General features: G+C 35.7%; 1 long non-coding RNA gene and 1 pseudogene across 3 annotated transcripts; both read right to left on the bottom strand.

Moving 5' to 3' along the window:
- Window positions 1–524: 524 nt before the first annotated feature.
- Window positions 525–1,336, bottom strand: LOC108128318 (vesicle transport protein SFT2C-like; annotated as a pseudogene).
- Window positions 1,337–2,991: 1,655 nt separating this feature from the next.
- Window positions 2,992–7,681, bottom strand: LOC138927457 (uncharacterized). Of its 3 annotated transcripts, XR_011443955.1 has the most exons (4): window positions 7,344–7,681; window positions 6,006–7,266; window positions 4,799–5,166; window positions 2,992–4,739 (listed from the first exon to the last, which is right to left on the bottom strand). It is a non-coding gene; the product is annotated as an uncharacterized lncRNA (long non-coding RNA). The 3 variants fall into 3 exon arrangements; XR_011443953.1 differs by having other exon boundaries at window positions 2,993–4,739; window positions 6,006–7,679; XR_011443954.1 differs by having other exon boundaries at window positions 2,993–4,739; window positions 4,799–5,143; window positions 6,006–7,679.
- Between the last annotated feature and the right edge of the window lie 1,776 nt (window positions 7,682–9,457).

Below are 9,457 nucleotides of genomic sequence, written 5' to 3'. Positions count from 1 at the left end.
GTGTGTAAAGGTATTTCAGGGCCATCAGCACAACTTTGAGAAGAATCTGCTTCGCTGCGCTTGGTCCCCGGGAAGCGACAAAATATCCTGCGGTTCGGCCGATCGGCATGTCTACATTTGGGATGTCAACACGAGGCGCATTCTATACAAGCTGCCAGGACATAATGGCAGTGTAAACGATGTGGATTTCAGTCCGAAATAACCTTTAATTTTGTCTGGATCCAGCGATAAAACCTTGTATCTGGGCGAGATTGAGGTCTGACCTATGGAGAAACCAAGTCAAAGGATAGGCCCACTGGTGGAGACTCCAGTGGAATGACAAAATGGAGAAATCGAAGATTAGTTTTATGATCAAGATACAAATAATATATACACAATTGCGTCGTAAAAGACCAATCTATAAAGAGAGTCTTCCAGCGTAGCAGAATCGCGTCATAGTTCGCATTTATAATTGCAATTCCTGATAAGCGAGCATTAATTTTCCCAATGAGTAAGTTGAGAAAATAATTAAAAAAACAATATGGTTACTTTTGAGAGGCGTTATATCACAAATAAGTTTTATTTTGGATCAATGAGTTAAATAAGTTATATCGTTCGTTGCTGCGGTGGTTGGAGATGATTCGTTTTGTTTTATTGCTCTTCGTGGCTTATACTGGCAGCGCCCTTGTCGAGGCCGAAACGCTGGTCTTGAACAATTGCCCAAAGAACTTGAGACCCGTAGCTCCACCCGGAACCATACCCAGTACCATAAACAGTAATGCTATTATTTGCGCCACAGCAAACAGAACTGTGAATGCGGTGCTTTTGGCCACCAAGGCACAATACAGGGTTAACAACAGGCAGGAACTGTACGATATGGAAGTCAGGAGTCTCGGCTTTGAGAACATCTGTCGCAGAAAGGCTCCGAATCCGGACAAAAAGCAAAAGCTTAGTATAAAGAAGAGACTGCCCAGGGTGTAGAGCAAGGCAAACTTTCGGACTTTCAAGATAAGAACGGGAATGTATAGAGTCGATAGGGATATGCAGAGTCCTCCCATTCCCAAACAGGCCACAAAACCCACAATTCTCTGCAGTCGCGACTTAAATATAAACGAAAATGGATTATAAATAAATTATTTAGGGTTTAGGACTCAATATAATCCTACCAGTTTGGGACAACAGGAGTCCTGGGTGTCCTTTAGCTAGCTATTGGCCTCCGGCTCCGTGTTTTTGAAAATACTCCCAGACTTGGGACCTTCAACTGTGGCAGCTTCACATTGAAGCTCTTGTGATCACTCTGCAGCAATAAATATTCATCCAAATCGGACTTTAAACTACTCATGGCTATAGTAGTTTTTCACAACTTTTTCTTAAAAATAATAATTTTCTTATTTATCGTGTGTCGTGTCAGAAACAAAACTAAACATGCGGAAAGGTACTAACGCCTGCGTGTCGCCAGCGATGCCAACCTGCTTTTAGACATAGTAGGTTGGTTTTCCGTTGTTATCGGTGATTGTTATCGCCTTTCGCGCCCAATTTTTAATCGTTTTCAAGTTTATTCCAAACCAAGAAGGCTTTGCATTCGATTTTCTGGCCAAAATGTGGGGTATATAAGGGGCACAAGCATTTCTTTTCAATCAGTCGGAGCTCAGCCGCTCAAGGAGCCACAACTATTTTATTTTTTGTATTCTTCTTATTTTTATTTTTTCCTTTTCGACTTCTCTGATATTTATTTATTTTCTCATTTTAAATTAAACAATTAACGATGAACATTTCATTGTCAAATCAACGGCCTTCTGATTTTCATTTATTTTCGTCTATATTTAATTTTTTTATTTTTCAACCATATGGGTGATCTGGAGACGATGATCTCGACGATGATATGGATCTTATACATATATTTATTTTTATTTTATTCCATTTTTTATTTTACATTTTATTAAAAATGATAAATGACTGTGGTCTTTTCCAATCTCCAACGTTTAAAACACCCCCTTCTCTTATTTATCCTTTTTTTGCTTTTTATTTATTTTATTACATATTTTATAATTTTTTTATTTTACATCTTCGGGACCTTGGTCTCCTCATTTTGTTCTTCATTTTGTCGAGCTTGCCCAACATCATCTTCTTTTTTTTATTTTTAAATTCGTTTTTTCCATTTTAATTCGTTGATTTTTTAATTTTACATTTTATCAAAAATAATAAAACACTGTGGTCTATTCCAATCTCCAACGTTTGAGACACCTCCTTCTCTTTTAACCATATATCTAACGAAATAAAATAGCCGTTAAATTCAAGGGTTCCAAACGCACTTAATATGGCCATTAATTATTTATTTATCTTTTTTTATTTTATTTTCTTTTTATTTATTTTATTATATATTTTATAATTTTTTTATTTTTCATCTTCGGGACCTTCGTTCGCCTCATTTTGTTCTTCATTTTGTCCAGCTTGCCCATCATCATCTTATTTTTTGTTTAGTTTTCAATTCGTTTTTTTTCCATTTTAATTCGTTGATTTTTTAATTTTACATTTTATTAAAAATAATAAAAGACTTTGGACTTTTCCTATCTCCGACGTTTAAGACACCCCCTGCTCTTATTTTTATATATATTTTTATTTTTTTTACCATTTATTTAACTGAATAAAACAATTACCGGTTCACTCTCTTCAATTGGCCCATAGCCGTTGTACTCCAGGGTGGCGAAAGCACTCAAGAGGGTCATCAATTAATTCCAAATTAATCTTTCAACAATTAATTTTATATAATAATAATGTGGTGTTATTATAAACACTTCTCGACTTCTCTGATATTTATTTATTTTCTTATTTTAAATTAAACTATATTTCATATATAACTATTTTTAACAATTTTTTCCCAATAATATTTAAAAAAAAAAAACAAAAAACTTTTTGCTGCCCGACTTCTCCGATATTTATTTATTTTCTTATTTTAAATTAAATTATAAACAATGAACAATGTTTTTTCCAATCGGTTTCACTTTTATCTTATTTTTTATTTCTTTTTTTATTTTATTTTCTTTTTATTTATTTTCTTATATATTTTATAATTTTTTTATTTTTTATCTTCGGGATCTTCTTTGGGACCTCATCTTGTTCATCTTGCCCTTCATCACCTTATTTTTTTTTAGTTTTCAATTCGTTTTTTTCATTTTTATTCATTAATTTTTTAATTTTATATTTTATTAAACAGTTGCTAAAACTAATGACATAAGGAATGTCTTGCCAGTTCCACCAGGGGCATCTAGGAAATATAAACCACCATTTTCATCAGCGATTGCCTTCATTAAAGTATCATAAACTTCCTTTTGTTGGTAATTCAACAGGGGTACATTCCTTTGAACTACTAAATCTAATTCCTGGTGATCATATTCACGTTCCCGTTCCAATTCTCGATTAAATGCGTCATTCATTTCACGATTTGGCGCTGGCATTCCTAACCTGATTAATAAATTACCGCACATGAGGTAACACATATCTTCGATCAAGAGTAAAGCACGATTATGTATCTCCTCATTCATCTCAATATCGTGATTTCTGGAACTGACACGTCTTTGATGTAAAATATCTTCTGACATGCTATCCTTGTATTTGTGCCACAGGTTACATGGGTTTGATGGAAAACATGTCGAAATTATGATAGCGAATAATGTGCGTATCTGACTTGGAGATGCAGAGATAATGGCTTCAGCGATTGTCGTATCCCAATGGGTATCGTTTTCTAATAAGTTCAATTCTTCACATGCAGCACGATATGTTGGGAATATTACACAATTAACAGTTCGTAGTGTCTCAAATGAAGTTGTCCCACGCACATTTACCAGCAACAACCGCAGATACATTCATCATTCTTTGGATGAACTGTATACATACGACCAAGAGCTTCAGTAGAACGCACATCTGGATACCCAGAAACCGCATCACCTTGCTTCCGTCTTTGAAAATTCTTGGATGCAGTCTCCGCCGTTAATTTCCGTGGATATCGTTTAGAGCACTTTCCATCGACCATGCAAGGTGATTGGGGGTTGATGGCACCACACGGTCCATGAATCATATTAGTAGTAACAACATCATGTAGGTCTGGATCGACTTCATGATCAGGAATCTCGGCACATATGATATCATCTATTTGGTCAGGCTGAATTCTTTCCACTAACCAAATAAGAATGTGTGCGTGCGGCAGGCCTCGCTTTTGCCATTCGATTGAATACATCCAGCATCGAGTATCTCCAAAGACGCGTTGTTTAACAATAAAGTTCATCAGGGACCGAATTTTTAGCCTGAATATACGTGCTGTGATGTCGTGTCTATCATTTGATGTTTGTCCGGGAAGCAGCAATTGAGTAATTTCTATCCATTTTGGATTACAGGTAAAAGTAATAAAGAGATCTGGCCGGCCGTAATGACGAACATATGTCATTGCATCTTGTGCATGTTCATGCAAATGACGTACGTCGTACCAATGTACGTCGCCGGCAGAATAGTTAATCGACCAATATTAGCTGCATTTCCTTCAGTACTAACTGCATCACGTAAATGGATGTACTCCTCAGAACGCAGTTTGGCTTGGTTCAACCTAATAAATGTTAAACGATCCGTTTCTATTTTTACATACATGTCAACGCAATACTGCTAAAACAATCGACGAAACCGCAGCAAATAGTTGTCAGCATTTTGACGAATCATCAAACGATATGCATAATAATTCATTGAGCTAACTTTCTTTGTAGTTTCTTCACCTGAAATTAAAAATTTGATAATTAACCATTTCAAAGGCAAATAATACAGTTTACTTTACCATTCAATGGATTTATCATTTTAATATTAAAATAATATCCATCTTCTCCTTGCCAAAACATCAGTGGGTATTGCAATGCGTCATATGATCGATGAGTTTCCGATATTTGTTGCAGTTGCCCAGTATCGCGACGTGTAAGCACAATATCGCGTTTTTCAAATTGTTCACCAACAATCAGGATGGCAACTTCGTCTACTGTTGGAGCATTAAATGTGCGTTCGTGTGTTCCAGATGGTCGTTTATCTGCTTTGATGACAACTTTATAGTCATCATTTGGCATGCGCTCTAAAGCACTCTTAAACAACCTGACCAACGCATGATGTTCATGAAGCAGACACTGCAAGTCTTGAAGAATTTGTAAGTAATTTCTATATATATAAAAGAAAGTCGTGTTATATGTTACACCACTTATAAATCAAGAACGGAAGAACAGATTTGAGTGAAAATTGGTAGGGAGGTAGCTTAGAGCCATGAGAAGGACATAGTATACTTTTTGTTCGTCAACATGCTCGCCTACTTGAATTTCATTTTCCCCACTAACTAGAGCCAAAATTCGTGCGAACATCATTTTTCGATCAATTTTTTCGAACATCATCGGCACTCTAATTGCACTTATGGCAATAAGTATTTGCAATAAATAATATTGCAAAATAATATTGCACTTTTTATTCATTTTTCTCTACCAAAACGTTTTTTCAAACTGACGTTCGTGCCAACATTGCCATCCATTGGCGAGCATGTTGTTGCAAACGTTGTCAAAATAGAACGATTTCAATTCCATTCGAACATTTGACAAACACAAAATTGACAACGAACACTACCATCCACAGGAAAAAGTTCGTCGAGCACAACATGTTCGCCGAACATGTTAGCCTGTGGATGGGCCCCTTAACTGACATTTTGACATTTGACATTTTCATTTGACATTTTCTTCTTAGCTGTCTGCCTAAATAAAGAGTATGGGCCAGGGAGGAACGCTGTCGAACGGGACAAAAAGTATCCTATGTCCTTCTCCTGGCTCTAAGCTACCTCCCTACCAATTTTCACTCAAATCTGTTCTTCCGTTCTTGATTTATAAGTGGTGTAACATAAAACACGACTTTCTTTTATATATATAGATAGATAGATTGCTATATACAGTATACATATACAGTATTCTTTTATATATATAGATTTAATAGAAATAGTTTTAATATTGATTTCTTACAAATATCAATAGAGAGTGCAGAGGCTCTGGTGGTGCTTCAAGTTGAGGCAATTTCACTTTCCCGGAAGCGCAACACAATCCTTTTGGTTCGTTGTTGAATTTGAGAGCCTGACTTTGAATTTGACTTCGTTTCTAACTGACATTTTGACATTTGACATTTTCATTTGACATTTTCTTCTTAGCTGTCTGCCTAAATAAAAAAGTATGGGCCAGGGAGGAACGCTGTCGAACGGGACAAAAAGTATCCTATGTCCTTCTCATGGCTCTAAGCTACCTCCCTACCAATTTTCACTCAAATCTGTTCTTCCGTTCTTGATTTATAAGTGGTGTAACATAAAACACGACTTTCTTTTATATATATAGATAGATTGCTATATACAGTATACATATACAGTATTCTTTTATATATATAGATTTAATAGAAATAGTTTTAATATTGATTTCTTACAAATATCAATAGAGAGTGCAGAGGCTCTGGTGGTGCTTCAAGTTGAGGCAATTTCACTTTCCCGGAAGCGCAACACAATCCTTTTGGTTCGTTGTTGAATTTGAGAGCCTGACTTTGAATTTGACTTCGTTTCTAACTGACATTTTGACATTTGACATTTTCTTCTTAGCTGTCTGCCTAAATAAAAAAGTATGGGCCAGGGAGGAACGCTGTCGAACGGGACAAAAAGTATCCTATGTCCTTCTCCTGGCTCTAAGCTACCTCCCTACCAATTTTCACTCAAATCTGTTCTTCCGTTCTTGATTTATAAGTGGTGTAACATAAAACACGACTTTCTTTTATATATATAGATAGATTGCTATATACAGTATACATATACAGTATTCTTTTATATATATAGATTTAATAGAAATAGTTTTAATATTGATTTCTTACAAATATCAATAGAGAGTGCAGAGGCTCTGGTGGTGCTTCAAGTTGAGGCAATTTCACTTTCCCGGAAGCGCAACACAATCCTTTTGGTTCGTTGTTGAATTTGAGAGCCTGACTTTGAATTTGACTTCGTTTCTAACTGACATTTTGACATTTGACATTTTCATTTGACATTTTCTTCTTAGCTGTCTGCCTAAATAAAAAAGTATGGGCCAGGGAGGAACGCTGTCGAACGGGACAAAAAGTATCCTATGTCCTTCTCATGGCTCTAAGCTACCTCCCTACCAATTTTCACTCAAATCTGTTCTTCCGTTCTTGATTTATAAGTGGTGTAACATAAAACACGACTTTCTTTTATATATATAGAAGATAGATAGATTGCTATATACAGTATACATATACAGTATTCTTTTATATATATAGATTTAATAGAAATAGTTTTAATATTGATTTCTTACAAATATCAATAGAGAGTGCAGAGGCTCTGGTGGTGCTTCAAGTTGAGGCAATTTCACTTTCCCGGAAGCGCAACACAATCCTTTTGGTTCGTTGTTGAATTTGAGAGCCTGACTTTGAATTTGACTTCGTTTCTAACTGACATTTTGACATTTGACATTTTCATTTGACATTTTCTTCTTAGCTGTCTGCCTAAATAAAAAAGTATGGGCCAGGGAGGAACGCTGTCGAACGGGACAAAAAGTATCCTATGTCCTTCTCCTGGCTCTAAGCTACCTCCCTACCAATTTTCACTCAAATCTGTTCTTCCGTTCTTGATTTATAAGTGGTGTAACATAAAACACGACTTTCTTTAGTATATATAGATAGATAGATTGCTATATACAGTATACATATACAGTATTCTTTTATATATATAGATTTAATAGAAATAGTTTTAATATTGATTTCTTACAAATATCAATAGAGAGTGCAGAGGCTCTGGTGGTGCTTCAAGTTGAGGCAATTTCACTTTCCCGGAAGCGCAACACAATCCTTTTGGTTCGTTGTTGAATTTGAGAGCCTGACTTTGAATTTGACTTCGTTTCTAACTGACATTTTGACATTTGACATTTTCATTTGACATTTTCTTCTTAGCTGTCTGCCTAAATAAAAAAGTATGGGCCAGGGAGGAACGCTGTCGAACGGGACAAAAAGTATCCTATGTCCTTCTCATGGCTCTAAGCTACCTCCCTACCAATTTTCACTCAAATCTGTTCTTCCGTTCTTGATTTATAAGTGGTGTAACATAAAACACGACTTTCTTTTATATATATAGATTGCTATATACAGTATACATATACAGTATTCTTTTATATATATAGATTTAATAGAAATAGTTTTAATATTGATTTCTTACAAATATCAATAGAGAGTGCAGAGGCTCTGGTGGTGCTTCAAGTTGAGGCAATTTCACTTTCCCGGAAGCGCAACACAATCCTTTTGGTTCGTTGTTGAATTTGAGAGCCTGACTTTGAATTTGACTTCGTTTCTAACTGACATTTTGACATTTGACATTTTCATTTGACATTTTCTTCTTAGCTGTCTGCCTAAATAAAAAAGTATGGGCCAGGGAGGAACGCTGTCGAACGGGACAAAAAGTATCCTATGTCCTTCTCATGGCTCTAAGCTACCTCCCTACCAATTTTCACTCAAATCTGTTCTTCCGTTCTTGATTTATAAGTGGTGTAACATAAAACACGACTTTCTTTTATATATATAGAATAGATTGCTATATACAGTATACATATACAGTATTCTTTTATATATATAGATTTAATAGAAATAGTTTTAATATTGATTTCTTACAAATATCAATAGAGAGTGCAGAGGCTCTGGTGGTGCTTCAAGTTGAGGCAATTTCACTTTCCCGGAAGCGCAACACAATCCTTTTGGTTCGTTGTTGAATTTGAGAGCCTGACTTTGAATTTGACTTCGTTTCTAACTGACATTTTGACATTTGACATTTTCATTTGACATTTTCTTCTTAGCTGTCTGCCTAAATAAAAAAGTATGGGCCAGGGAGGAACGCTGTCGAACGGGACAAAAAGTATCCTATGTCCTTCTCCTGGCTCTAAGCTACCTCCCTACCAATTTTCACTCAAATCTGTTCTTCCGTTCTTGATTTATAAGTGGTGTAACATAAAACACGACTTTCTTTTATATATATAGAAGAATATGCGCGATCAAATGCTTCAGGATCCATCCTTTCTCTAAACAACTGTTAGATATTGGCGAGGGGAATTTTGCTGTACGTGAAATTACTGGATGTACTTGAAATACTGAAAAACATTTATTAACCAAAATAAATGAAGAAAAAACAGCTAGCCCTTATAGAAAACAAAAAAGGGCAAAACAACGTTTGACGGGGTCGCTAGTCTATATATAGAAAAGAAAGTCGTGTTAGTTACACCACTTATAACTCAAGAACGGCATAACAGATTTGGCTGAAAATTGGTAGGGAGGTAGCTTAGAGCCAGGAGACGGACATAGGATACTTTTTATCCTATGATAAAATATATATAGATATCTATAAATGTATAAATCAGAGGTCGGCACGGCCCTATCTCGGGGGCAT

This window comes from Drosophila bipectinata, unplaced genomic scaffold (assembly GCF_030179905.1).
Source record: "Drosophila bipectinata strain 14024-0381.07 unplaced genomic scaffold, DbipHiC1v2 scaffold_264, whole genome shotgun sequence".
NCBI classification, from domain to species: Eukaryota; Metazoa; Arthropoda; class Insecta; order Diptera; family Drosophilidae; genus Drosophila; species Drosophila bipectinata.
This window is presented reverse-complemented; position numbering and strand designations above follow the sequence as displayed.